Raw genomic sequence first — 14,790 nt, 5'->3', positions numbered from 1 at the left:
ATTTTCGAAAATATCTCCCCTCTTTTTCAAAATTTCTTTTTAATTAACTAATTATTTTAATTTTTAATTTTAATTTTCGAAAATTACTAACCTTTTTCAAAAACTATTTTCGAAAATCACTAACTCCTTTTTCAAAAATAATTTTCAAAAATTTTCTTCTCTCCCATCTCCTTCTATTTGTTTATTCATCTACTAGCATCTCTCCTCTATTCAAAAAAAAAAGGGATCTCTATTATTATTATTTTTCTGTGCCATCTTCTTTGTCATATGAGCAGGAGCAAGGACAAGAATATTCTTGTTAAAGAAAATCCAGAACCTGAAAGGACTCTGAAGAGAAAACTAAGAGAAGCTGAATTACAACAAACCAGCAAGCACCTGTCAGAAATTTTCGAACAGGAAGAGGAGATGGCAGCCGAAAATAATAATAATGTAAGGAAGATGCTTGGTGACTTTACTGTACCAAATTCCAATTTACATGGAAGAAGCATCTCCATTCCTACCATTGGAGCAAACAATTTTGAGCTGAAACCTCAGCTAGTTTCTCTGATGCAGCAGAACTGCAAGTTTCATGGACTTCAATCTGAAGATCCTTTTCAGTTCTTAACTGAATTCTTGCAGATCTGTGATACTGTTAAGACTAATGGAGTAGATCCTGAAGTCTATAGGCTCATGCTTTTCCCTTTTGCTGTAAAAGACAGAGCTAGAATATGGTTGGATTCTCAACCTAAAGACAGCCTGAAATCTTGGGATAAGCTGGTCACGGCTTTCTTAGCCAAGTTCTTTCCTCTTCAAAAGCTGAGCAAGCTTAGAGTGGATGTTCAAACCTTCAAACAAAAAGATGGTGAATCCCTCTATGAAGCTTGGGAAAGATACAAACAGTTGACCAAAAAGTGTCCTTCTGACATGCTTTCAGAATGGACCATCCTGGATATATTCTATGATGGTTTATCTGAGTTATCAAAGATGTCATTGGATACTTCTGCAGGTGGATCCATTCACCTAAAGAAAACGCTTGCAGAAGCTCAAGAACTCATTGACATAGTTGCTAATAACCAGTTCATGTACACTTCTGAGAGGAATCCTGTGAGTAATGGGACGCCTATAAAGAAGGGAGTTCTTGAAGTTGATACTCTGAATGCCATATTGGCTCAGAACAAAATATTGACTCAGCAAGTCAATATGATTTCTCAGAGTCTGAATGGAATGCAAGCTGCATCCAACAGTACTCAAGAGGCTTCTTATGCAGAAGAAGCTTATGATCCTAAAAACCCTGCAATAGCAGAGGTGAATTACTTAGGTGAACCTTATGGAAACACCTATAACCCATCATCGAAGGATCAAAGGCCTCAACAAGGCTTTAATAATGGTGGAAGAAACAGGTTTAACAATAATAAACCTTTTTCATCATCCACTCAGCAACAGACAGAGAACTCTGAACAAAATACTTCTAATTTAGCAAACTTAGTCTCTGATCTATCCAAGGCCACTGTGAGTTTCATGAATGAAACAAGGTCTTCTATTAGAAATTTGGAAGCACAAGTGGGCCAGCTGAGTAAAAGGATCACTAAAATCCCTCCTAGTACTCTCCCAAGCAATACAGAAGAGAATCCAAAAGGAGAGTGCAAGGCCATTGACATAAGCACCATGGCCGAACCTATAAAGGAAGGAGAGGACGTGAATCCCAAGGGGGAAGACCTCCTGGGACGTCCAGTGATCAATAAGGAGTTTCCCTCTAAGGAACCAAAGGAATCTGAGACTCATCTAGAGACCATAGAGATTCCATTGAACCTCCTTATACCATTCATGAGCTCTGATGAGTATTCCTCTTCTGAAGAGAATGAGGATGTCACTAAAGAGCAAACTGCCAAGTTTCTTGGTGCAATCATGAAGCTGAATACCAAATTATTTGGCATTGAAACTTGGGAAGATGAACCTCCATTGTTCATCAATGAACTAAGTGATCTGGATCAACTGACATTGGCTCAGAAGAGACAGGATCCTGGAAAGTTCATAATACCTTGTACCATAGGCACCATGATCTTTAAGGGTCTGTGTGACCTTGGTTCAGGGATAAACCTCATGCCCCTCTCTGTAATAGAGAAACTGGGAATCTATGAGGTGCAAGCTGCTAAAATCTCATTAGGGATGGCAGACAATTCAAGAAAACAGGCTTATGGACAAGTAGAGGACGTGTTAGTAAAGGTTGAAGGCCTTTACATCCCTGCTGATTTCATAGTCCTGGATACTGGGAAGGAAGAGGATGAATCCATCATCCTAGGAAGACCTTTTCTAGCCACAGCAAGAGCTGTGATTGATGTGGACAGAGGAGAATTGATCCTTCAAATAAATGAGAACAACCTTGTGTTTACAACTCAAGGATCTCTCTCTGCATCCATGGAGAGGAAGCGAAAAAAGCTTCTCTCAAAGCAGAGTCAACGAAAGCCCCCACAGTCAAACTCTAAGTTTGGTGTTGGGAGGCCACAACCAAACTCTAAGTTTGGTGTTGAACTCCCATATCCAAACTCTAAGTTTGGTGTTGGGGAGTCTCAACAATGCTCTGAACATCTGTGAGGCTCCATGAGAGCCCACTGTCAAGTTATTGACATTAAAGAAGCGCTTATTGGGAGGCATCTGGTGCACGAAATTGTGATGTCCAGGCTCGAACAATCCCCGGCAACGGTGCCAAAAACTTGGTGCACGAAATTGTGATGTCCAGGCTCGAACAATCCCTGGTGTAACGACCCAATTTTCAGTACGCCTAGGACATACCGGAAACTGAGTGCTACCAATTTGTCATCCTAATTATTATCTATTATTTATTATATGAGCCTGATTCGTTGTTAAAAGCGTAGTTAGTTTGCAAGGTATTTTTTTTTTGAAAACGTTTGGATTAATAGACAGAATCATTTATAATCAATTCACAAATAATAACAGATAAAACAGTTATAAGCAACCACACATAAATACATCACAAGCAGCTAACAACATTTAGTGATCCAGCCTTTATTAGAGTATAGACTTTTAGTTAGAACACCCCTAGATATAGCTAGATAATAACTATATACATATATATACATACAACATCCCAGGTCCTGACCTGTTCAAGAGGTCCCTAAGCTGGCACCTAGGCTAGCCTAGACTCTATACTCGCCTAGTCCCTCTAAACTACTAAAGCGAGGGAAAGTACATTCTAGGTCTTCAAAACTCAAGTCAGGTGGAACGTCATCAAAAGGTAGAACTTTATCTGTTACTCCTCTGCACGATCAAACATTACCATATGGCGTTTCTCTGGTACCTCATCAAGTAGCCACGCAATAGGAGTCTCGTACACAGGATTTAGGTTAAAGTGCGCATACGAAGGGGTGCAGACGTTGGCTGGCCTCACAGTATATACATATAATCAGAGAACGATATTCACCCTAGACTCAGAAGACTACCTAGAGCGGAATCCTTTTCGCAAACGATCATCAGCGAACTACGGAAAGGAACTCTTGCTTTCATCTGAAGGGGGAAGGGAGAGAGAAGGGGTAAGAACTGGGGAGTTCTTAGTAGGGTCGGGGTTATTAGTTAAGTTCATTAATTCTATGTTGTCTAGCAGATAAATAGCAGAATACCGACAAGTAGTAGACAGAAAAAACAGATAAATAGAGAAAATAGAAAGCAAAACACAAACAAAAGAATACAAGAAAACAAAACACAAACACAGAGAATAGAATGAAAACGAAGAAAGCATACATTCAAACAACAATCATAACAGAGAAAATGCGCAACCAAGTATGATGCATGTCTGTGCTATGCAGGCCATGAGCTCACGTGTCGGTTTACACCCTGCAGCCCGACATTACCTAGGAACTAGTCCTAGATATGGCTTATTTTCTGTAGGTGAACTTCGGCCTACAGAAATAGCACTCCCGTAAGTGAACTTCGACTTACAGGAATAGTCTAAACACAACACAACAGCTTTCTATAGGTGAACTTCGGCGTATAGAAATAACACCTCTGTAAGTGAACTTCGGCTTACAGAAATGGTTTAATCACAACAACTTTCTGTAGGTGAACTTCGGCCTACAGAAATAGCACCTCTGTAAGTGAACTTCGGCTTACAGAAATGGTGCCCCTGTAAGTGAACTTCGGCTTACAGGTATCACAACTCTCTGTAGGTGAACTTCGGCCTACAGGAGCAACACCCTGAGATACACAATTGATATTCACTGTAGGTGAACTTTGGCCTACAGGAATAACAACTTACTGTAGGTGAACTTGGGCCTACAGGACCTCTAGGGCCAACAGAAAAGCAGCAGTTGAACATATAATAGAATATCATGCCATAAGGCTTAACTCTTTATCTTGATACTCTTCTCCTCTATTCTCTTTGTTATATTACTCTTTTCTCATTATCATCATTCAATATCATTCTCATTGTTCATCATCACTTTCACATTCTTATGCAGTACTTCTTTCTTTCTCTGTATCTCTTTACTTTTCTCTGGTTACTCTGTTCTCTGTGTTTCTTTACTCTCCTCTGATTTCTCTGTTTAACATATGTATTTAAAGCTTATGTAAATTTCGGTATGAATAGTTAGTCTGTCCCAAGTATAGGTTCATTAAGTCTATACTGAAACAGTTTAACTTTTCATATAATGCCTAACCCTATTCGCAATTCCAGGACTAACTATGTTGCCCTAGTTCGTTCACTAGTCTCTATCTGTTTTTTTGTCATTAAAACTTTACAGACTTTTCTTTGTTTTTTTTTTATCTTTTCTTTAACTTTTTATCTTTCATTTATCTTTGCCTCACTATTATGTTATTACCACTCCCTAAGTTTTTTATGAAGGTAATTATGAGATTCTGCACTTAAAGTTGTCTTTCTAAAGCTTTTACAGAAAACTGTCTTTTTCGCATTATTTTATTATTTTTATTAAAATATTATTTTTAATTAAATATTATTATTTAATATTTTATTATTATTTATTATTTTATTAATATATTTTCGAAAATTACCCCTTTTTAACTTTTAACCTTTAAAAATTTACTTTTTACCACCCGTAACTTTTGATATTTCTACTTTAACCACCCTAACTTTTAGAAATTACAAAATAACCCCCCAAACACCAAAATATTTACTTCCTTGCCCTTTTATGGATCAAAAAGGTGTTCTTCATTGTTCTTCACCACACTCAAAGTGTTCTTCGTGTTCTTCGTAAATTCTTCAGATTCTTTCTTAGTTTTCACCCGTTTTTCAGTCTTTTCAGCAACCGATTTTTACCAAAATTCAAAATAAATTTCCAGCCACTAAAACCCCATCTTTTCTACATGATTTTAACACAAATTTAACCTCAATTTAAGCTCTAGGGTTTCATTTTCCAGCAGCCACAAGAACACATATTCATAGCTTGAATTTCATCAAATTTCATCAAAATTTCGCCAAATTTTCACCAAGAAACAATCATATATGCAACCAATATTTAGCACAGCCAAATAATACAACATTCACACATCTCAAACACATATAATCAAGATTAATTTCGTGACACCCTACCTTTATTTGCTGCTCCAAATTCGGTTAGACTTTCAGGTGGTCCTTAAGCACTTTTTCCTCCTAAAACACATCAAGAACAACTTTAAATCCACAAACTCTCAACTGACCAAATCTCCCTCAGCACGTTAGGAAGAGATATCTCACCTTAGACTTGCTGAAAATTAATGTTTCTTGGCCCTCAAGTCAAGTTAAGCATGATTCCTAAGGAAGAACATCAAGAAAACACATGTTTTGCATGGTTTTCCTTGAAAACCGAATTGAAGAGGGAGGGAGACATCCATCTCACCTTATTTCCAGCCTTGATAAGTAACATGGTTATGTAGAGGAAGAAGAGAGGATCATTTTGGTGAAATCGGAGTTTTGATTTGTGTTTTGGTTCAGAAGAAATCAAGCTTTGAAGATTAAGTGTTCATGAAGTTTTCTCTCTTTTCTCTCCTTTCAATTTCGGCCAAAATGATGAAATGAGACAGCCTTGGAGGTCTTGGGGGTGTAAGGTGAGTTGTGATTGGTTGGCTTGGAGGTGGATTAAAATAATATTAAAATATCTCAGGTGTATAACTACTAAAACTAGGTGTATCGGAACACTTGTAAAAACATCTCTAAAAATTATTTTCTCAGCTACTAGCATAAATGACACTAGTAACATATTTATTATGAGAATAAATCATGTATAATGAGGCCTTAGCATTGCTAAAGTCATCAGAGAGTGCTGGTGCTAAGCTGCACCAGTAAACCGTAAACCCGGTTAAACCGATTTTCTGTTTTTAACTAAAACAGACCAGGTAACCTTATAATAACATTCAAGCATGTTCTAATACTAATATAATGATAATATTATACTATTATCTCTCTCTTCTCATGAATCGAGTCCGGTTCGTCAAACAGAGACTATTTACGAAAATCAGAATCAAAACTGCCAACTGATACGGTTCAAAAACTAGGTTCTTCGTGACCGCATTATCGAGCTTGTCTCGGAAAATGTTCTAACTTAAAGATGACATAATGACAATGAGGATTGAGATACTTGATGATATATCAGAGGTGTTCCCTTTACTGATCTTCCGGAGAAATTCGTACTTTCAGAAAATATCTCATGTACTCGAAAATCAGGGTTGTTACATTCTACCCTCCTAAAAGAAAATTTTGCCCTCAAAATTTCAGCCGCGTGCAAGAATCCATCTTCAAGCAGTCTATTTCCTTCAAGCCATCCTGACGAAGATATCAGTTCGTTCCTTACAGCATTTAAATATCACATAGCCATGGCCATGGAGATCGTAACAGCTATAAGAATAGTTGTGCCTCTCACGAATTTGTCGTTCGGAACTTGATTAAACCATGCCTATTCACAGTCATTGAGGTCTTATCCACACCAAACAATCAATATTAAGGTGATCAGTCTTAATATCTCAAGTTAGGCATGAATATTCCCAAAATGAGCACTCATAGACATTCATGCCAAATGTATCTTGAAGATACCCTAACAGCATGGGACACACAACAGAGTATGCAATGAAGCATAGTCAGTCCACTCCCCAGGCTCCACTGGAAATGAACTGCTCTGATACCAAATTGTAACGACCCAATTTTCAGTACGCCTAGGACATACCGGAAACTGAGTGCTACCAATTTGTCATCCTAATTATTATCTATTATTTATTATATGAGCCTGATTCGTTGTTAAAAGCGTAGTTAGTTTGCAAGGTATTTTTTTTTTGAAAACGTTTGGATTAATAGACGGAATCATTTATAATCAATTCACAAATAATAACAGATAAAACAGTTATAAGCAACCACACATAAATACATCACAAGCAGCTAACAACATTTAGTGATCCAGCCTTTATTAGAGTATAGACTTTTAGTTAGAACACCCCTAGATATAGCTAGATAATAACTATATACATATATATACATACAACATCCCAGGTCCTGACCTGTTCAAGAGGTCCCTAAGCTGGCACCTAGGCTAGCCTAGACTCTATACTCGCCTAGTCCCTCTAAACTACTAAAGCGAGGGAAAGTACATTCTAGGTCTTCAAAACTCAAGTCAGGTGGAACGTCATCAAAAGGTAGAACTTTATCTGTTACTCCTCTGCACGATCAGACATTACCATACGGCGTTTCTCTGGTACCTCATCAAGTAGCCACACAATAGGAGTCTCGTACACAGGATTTAGGTTAAAGTGCGCATACGAAGGGGTGCAGACGTTGGCTGGCCTCACAGTATATACATATAATCAGAGAACGATATTCACCCTAGACTCAGAAGACTACCTAGGGCGGAATCCTTTTCGCAAACGATCGTCAGCGAACTACGGAAAGGAACTCTTGCTTTCATTTGAAGGGGGAAGGGAGAGAGAAGGGGTAAGAACTGGGGAGTTCTTATTAGGGTCGGGGTTATTAGTTAAGTTTATTAATTCTATGTTGTCTAGCAGATAAATAGCAGAATACCGAGAAGCAGTAGACAGAAAAAACAGATAAATAGAGAAAATAGAAAGCAAAACACAAACAAAAGAATACAAGAAAACAAAACACAAACACAGAGAATAGAATGAAAACGAAGAAAGCATACATTCAAACAACAATCATAACAGAGAAAATGCGCAACCAAGTATGATGCATGTCTGTCCTATGCAGGCCATGAGCTCACGTGTCGGTTTACACCCTGCAGCTCGACATTACCTAGGAACTAGTCCTAGATATGGCTTATTTTCTGTAGGTGAACTTCGGCCTACAGAAATAGCACTCCCGTAAGTGAACTTCGACTTACAGGAATAGTCTAAACACAACACAACAGCTTTCTATAGGTGAACTTCGGCCTATAGAAATAACACCTCTGTAAGTGAACTTCGGCTTACAGAAATGGTTTAATCACAACAACTTTCTGTAGGTGAACTTCGGCCTACAGAAATAGCACCTCTGTAAGTGAACTTCAGCTTACAGAAATGGTGCCCCTGTAAGTGAACTTCGGCTTACAGGTATCACAACTCTCTGTAGGTGAACTTCGGCCTACAGGAGCAACACCCTGAGATACACAATTGATATTCACTGTAGGTGAACTTCGGCCTACAGGAATAACAACTTACTGTAGGTGAACTTGGGCCTACAGGACCTCTAGGGCCAACAGAAAAGCAGCAGTTGAACATATAATAGAATATCATGCTGATGAGCAGATAATTTATACACTTTTTGGTATTATTTTTAGTATGTTTTTAGTAGGATCTAGTTACTTTTAGGGTTGTTTTCATAAGTTTTTATGTTAAATTCATATTTCTGGACTTTACTATGAGTTTGTGTGTTTTTCTGTGATTTCAGGTATTTTCTGACTGAAATTGAGGGACTTGAGCAGAAATCAGATTCAGAGGTTGAAAAAGGACTACTGATGCTGTTGGATTCTGACCTCCCTGCACGCAAAGTGAATTTTCTGGAGCTACAGAACTCGAAATGGCGCGCTTCCAATTGCGTTGGAAAGTAGACATCCAGGGCTTTCCAGCAATATATAATAGTCCATACTTTGGCCAAGAATAGACGACGTAAACTGGCGTTCAACGCCAGCCTTCTGCCCAAATCTGGCGTCCAGCGCCAGAAAAGGATCCAAAACCAGAGTTGAACGCCCAAACTGGCACAGAAACTGGCGTTCAACTCCACAAATGGCCTCTGCACGTGCTACACTTAAGCTCAGCCCAAACACACACCAAGTGGGCCCAGGAAGTGGATTTATGCATCAATTACTCACTCATGTAAACCCTAGTGACTAGTTTATTATAAATAGGACCTCTTACTATTGTATTAGACGTCTTTTTGACCATCTTTGGTCTCAGTTTTAATCCATTGTTCATCTTAGGAGACTATTGATCTCGTTTAGGGGGCTGGCCATCTCGGCCATGCTTGGCCTTTCACTTATGTATTTTCAACGGTAGAGTTTCTACACTCCATAGATTAAGGTGTGGAGCTCTGCTGTTCCTCAAAGATTAATGCAAAGTACTACTGTTTTCTATTCAATTCTTCTTATTTCGCTTCTAAGATATCCATTCGCACCCAAGAACGTGATGAAGGTGATGATTATGTGTGACGCTCATCATCCTTCTCCCTTATGAACGCGTGCCTGACAAACACTTCTGTTCTACATGAATTGAGCTAGAATGAATATCTCTTAGATCTCCTAACCAGAATCTTCGTGGCGTAAGCTAGAATGATGGCGGCATTCAAGAGAATCCGGAAAGTCTAAACCTTGTCTGTGGTATTCCGAGTAGGATTCAATGATTGAATGACTGTGACGAGCTCCGAACTCGCGACTGCAGGGCGTTAGTGACAGACGTAAAAGGATAGTAAATCCTATTCCAGCGTGATCGAGAACCGACAGATGAATAGCCATGCCGTGACAGGGTGCGTGAGCATATTATTCACTGAGAGGATAAGATGAAGCCATTGACAAGGGTGATGCCTCCAGACGATTAGCCGTGCCGTGACAGGGCATTGGATCATTTTCCCGAGAGATGACCGAAAGTAGCCATTGACAGCGGTGATGTATCACATAAAGCCAGCCATGGAAAGGAGTGAGACTGATTGGATGAAGATAGCAGGAAAGCAGAGGTTCAGAGGAACGAAAAGCATCTCCATTCGCTTATCTGAATTCCTACCAATGATTTACATAAGTATCTCTATCCCTATTTTATTATATAATATTCAAAAACACCATTATCACTTTATATCTGCCTGACTGAGATTTACAAGGTGACCATAGCTTGCTTCATACCAACAATCTTCGTGGGATTCGACCCTTACTCACGTAAGGTATTACTTGGACGACCCAGTGCACTTGCTGGTTAGTTGTATCGAAGTTGTGACAAATTATGAATGTGTAATCACGATTACGCGTACCAAGTTGCTCACGTGCCAGGAATAGTTTGAGCCTGGACATCACAATTTCGTGCACCAAGTTTTTGGCGCCGTTGCCGGGGATTGTTCGAGCCTGGACATCACAATTTCGTGCACCAAGTTTTTGGCGCCATTGCCGGGGATTGTTCGAGCCTGGACATCACAATTTCGTGCACCAAGTTCCGTTGCCAGGGATTGTTTGAGTTTGGACAACTGACGGTTCATCTTGTTGCTCAAATTGGGTAACTTTCTTTTCGTTTTCTTTTCAAAAAGTTTTCAAAAACTTTTCAAAAACTCTTCTTTTGTTTTCGAAAAAAAAAATGTTTTCAAAAATTCTATTCAAAATTTTTAAGAATGAATTCTAGTTTTTCATGAAGCATGCGAAGCCTGGCCGGCTGTAAAGCCATGTCTAAATTTATTTGGACTGAGGCTTGCAATTTGTTATCAAGAGCAAGCTAGTTGTTGCTAATCAACCTGCTGCTGATCCTCAATCACCTGCTGAAGCTTGGCTGGCCATTGGCCATGTCTAGTGTTTTGGACCGGAGCTTTCATTGAAAGCTTGGCTGGCTAGTGAGCCATGTCTAATTCCTGGACTGAAGCTTTAGACTAAGAATGCAAGATTCCTGGAATTCATATTAAAAATTTTGGAAACCTTATTTTTTCTTTTTCATATAATTTTCGAAAAAAAAATCCAAAAAAATTAGAAAATCATAAAAATCAAAAATATTTTTGTGTTTCTTGTTTGAGTCTTGAGTCATATCATAAGTTTGGTGTCAATTGCATATGCATCTTGCATTTTTTCGAAAATCTCATGCATTCATAGTGTTCTTCATGATCTTCAAGTTGTTCTTGGTAAGTCTTCTTGTTTGATCTTGATGATTTTTTGTTTTGTGTCTTTTCATGTTTATCATATGCATTCTTGAATTCTTAGTGCGTAAGCATTAAAGAATTCTAAGTTTGGTGTCTTGCATGTTTTCTTTGCATTAAAAATTTTTCAAAATTGTGTCTATGATGTTCATCTTGACATTCATAGTGTTCTTGGTGTTCATCTTGACATTCATAGCATTCTTGCATGCATTCATTGTTTTGATCTAAAAATTTCATGCATTGCATAATTTTTATGTTTTTCATAAAAATTTCAAAAATAAAAAAAAAATATCTTTCCTTTTTTTTCTCTCATCAAATTCGAAAATTTGAGTTGACTTTTTCAAAAATTTTTAAAATCAAGTTGTTTCTTATGAGTCAAATCAAATTTTCAATTTGAAAATCTTATTTTTTTTTTCAAAATCTTTTTCAAAAATCAAATCTTTTTCAAAATTCTTAGTTATTTTCGAAAATTCCAAAAATATTTTTTAAAAATCTTTTTCTTATTTTTGTATTAAATTTTCGAAAATAACATAAACAATTAATGTTTTGATTCAAAAATTTGAAGTTTGTTACTTGCTTGTTAAGAAAGATTCAAACTTTAAGTTCTAGAATCATATCTTGTGATTTCTTATGAATCAAGTCATTAATTGTGATTTTAAAAATCAAATCTTTTTCAAAAACTAATTTCTATCATATCTTTTCAAAAATATCTTCTCATCTTATCTTTTTCAAAAATATCTTTTCAAAATATCTTTTCTAACCTCCTAACTTCTTATCTTTTCAAAATTTGTTTCAACTAACTAACTAACTTTTTGTTTGTTTCTTAACTTTTTCAAAACTACCTAACTAACTCTCTCTCTCTAATTTTCGAAAATATCTTCCTTCTTTTTCAAAAATTTCTTTTTAATTAACTATTATTTCAAATTTTAAATCTTAATTTTCGAAAAACTACTAACAATTTTCAAAAACCAATTTTCGAAAATCACTAACTCTTTTTTTAAATAATTTTCAAAAATTATCCCTCCCACACCTCATTCTATTTATTCATTCATATCCTAACATCTCTTCCTCACATCATCACCAAATTCGAACCCCCTCCTCTATCTGTGTTCGAATTTCTTCTTCTTCTTTTCTACTAACAATAAGGAACCTCTTTACTGTGAGATAGAGGATTCCTCTTCTTTTCTTTTTCTCTCCTCTTTCTTATGAGTAGGGACAGAGAAAAAGGCATTCTTGTTGAAGCTGATCCAGAACCTGAAAGGACTCTGAAAAGAAAATTAAGAGAAGCTAAATTACAACAATCCAGAGACAACTTGATTGAAAATTTCGAACAAGTAAAGGAGATGGCAGCCGAACCCAACAACAAAGCAAGGAGAATGCTTGGTGACTTTACTGCACCAAATTCCAATTTACATGGAAGAAGCATCTCCATTCCTGCCATTGGATTAAACAACTTTGAGCTGAAACCTCAATTAGTTTCTCTGATGCAGCAGAACTGCAAGTTTCATGGACTTCCATCTGAAGATCCTTTTCAGTTCTTAACTGAATTCTTGCAGATATGTGATACTGTTAAGACTAATGGAGTAGATCTTGAAGTCTACAGGCTCATGCTTTTCCCTTTTGCTGTAAGAGACAGAGCTAGATTATGGTTGGATTCTCAACCTAAAGACAGCCTGAACTCTTGGGATGAGCTGGTCACGGCTTTCTTAGCCAAGTACTTTCCTCCGAGCAAGCTTAGAGCTGATGTTCAAACCTTCAGACAGAAAGAAGGTGAATCCCTCTATGAAGCTTGGGAAAGATACAAACAGTTGACCAAAAAGTGTCCTTCTGACATGCTTTCAGAATGGACCATCCTGGATATATTCTATGATGGTTTATCTGAGTTATCTAAGATGTCATTGGATACCTCTACAGGTGGATCCATTCACCTAAAGAAAACGCTTGCAGAAGCTCAAGAACTCATTGACATGGTTGCTAATAACCAGTTCATGTACACTTCTGAAAGGAATCCTGTAAGCAATGGGACGCCTATGAAGAAGGGAGTTCTTGAAGTTGATACTCTGAATGCCATATTGGCTCAGAACAAAATATTGACTCAGCAAGTCAATATGATTTCTCAGAGTCTGCATGGAATGCAAGCTGCATCCAACAGTACTCAAGAGGCATCTTCTGAAGAAGAAGCCTATGGTCCTGAGAACCCTGCAATAGCAGAGGTGAACTACTTAGGTGAACCTTATGGAAACACCTATAACTCAACATGGAGAAATCATCCAAATTTCTCATGGAAGGATCAAAAGCCCCAACAAGGCTTTAATAATGGTGGAAGAAACAGGTTTAGCAATAGCAAACCTTTTCCATCATCAACTCAGCAACAGACAGAGAACTCTGAACAAAATGCTTCTAATTTAGCAAATCTAGTCTCTGATCTATCTAAGGCCACTGTAAGTTTCATGAATGAAACAAGATCTTCCATTAGAAATTTGGAAGCACAAGTGGGCCAGCTGAGTAAAAGGATCACTGAAATCCCTCCAAGTACTCTCCCAAGCAATACAGAAGAGAATCCAAAAGGAGAGTGCAAGGCCATTGACATAAGCACCATGGCCGAACCTGTGAGGAGAGGAGAGGACGTGAATCCCAAGGAGGAAGACCTCATGGGACGTCCAGTGGTCAATAAGGAGCTTCCCTCTGAGGAACCAAAGGATTCTGAGGCTCATCTAGAGACCATAGAGATTCCATTGAACCTCCTTATACCCTTCATGAGCTCTGATGAGTATTCCTCTTCTGAAGAGAATGAGGATGTTACTGAAGAGCAAACTGCCAAGTTTCTTGGTGCAATCATGAAGCTGAATGCCAAATTATTTGGCATTGATACTTGGGAAGTTGAACCTCCCTTGTTCATCAATGAACTAAGTGATCTGGATCAACTGACATTGCCTCAGAAAAGACAGGATCCTGAAAAGTTCATAATACCCTGTACCATAGGCACCATGATCTTTAAGGCTCTGTGTGACCTTGGTTCAGGAATAAACCTCATGCCCCTCTCTGTAATAGAGAAACTGGGAATCTATGGGGTGCAAGCTGCTAAAATCTCATTAGAGATGGCAGACAGCTCTAGAAAACAGGCTTATGGATAAGTAGAGGACGTATTAGTAAAGGTTGAAGGCCTTTACATCCCTGCTGATTTCATAGTCCTGGATATTGGAAAGGAAGAGGATGAATCCATCATCCTAGGAAGACCTTTCCTGGCCACAGCAAGAGCTGTGATTGATGTTGACAGAGGTGAAATAGTCCTTCAATGGAATGAGGACTCCCTTGTGTTGAAAACTCAAGGATCTCCCTCTGCAACCATGGAGAGGAAGCAGAAAAAGCTTCTCTCAAGGCAGAGTCAACCAGAGCCCCCACAGTCAAACTCTAAGTTTGGTGTTGGGAGGCCACAACCAAACTCTATGTTTGGTGTTGAACTCCCATATCCAAACTCTAAGTTTGGTGTTGGAGAGTCTCAACAA

General features: G+C 38.1%; 2 non-coding genes across 2 annotated transcripts; both read right to left on the bottom strand.

Annotated features, from left to right (window-relative positions):
* Nucleotides 1–801: 801 nt before the first annotated feature.
* LOC148562263 (small nucleolar RNA R71) lies at nucleotides 802–909 on the bottom strand. The gene has a single exon (XR_015887111.1). It is a non-coding gene; the product is annotated as a small nucleolar RNA R71 (small nucleolar RNA).
* A 12,105-nt stretch (nucleotides 910–13,014) lies between these two features.
* Nucleotides 13,015–13,122, bottom strand: LOC148562262 (small nucleolar RNA R71). Its single transcript, XR_015887389.1, has one exon. It is a non-coding gene; the product is annotated as a small nucleolar RNA R71 (small nucleolar RNA).
* Between the last annotated feature and the right edge of the window lie 1,668 nt (nucleotides 13,123–14,790).

Source organism: Arachis ipaensis, chromosome B6, assembly GCF_059453495.1.
Source record: "Arachis ipaensis isolate K30076 ecotype BB chromosome B6, ASM5945349v1, whole genome shotgun sequence".
Lineage (NCBI taxonomy): Eukaryota > Viridiplantae > Streptophyta > Magnoliopsida > Fabales > Fabaceae > Arachis > Arachis ipaensis.
Note: the sequence above shows the minus strand (reverse complement) of the source record. Positions and strands in the feature narration are given on the sequence as shown.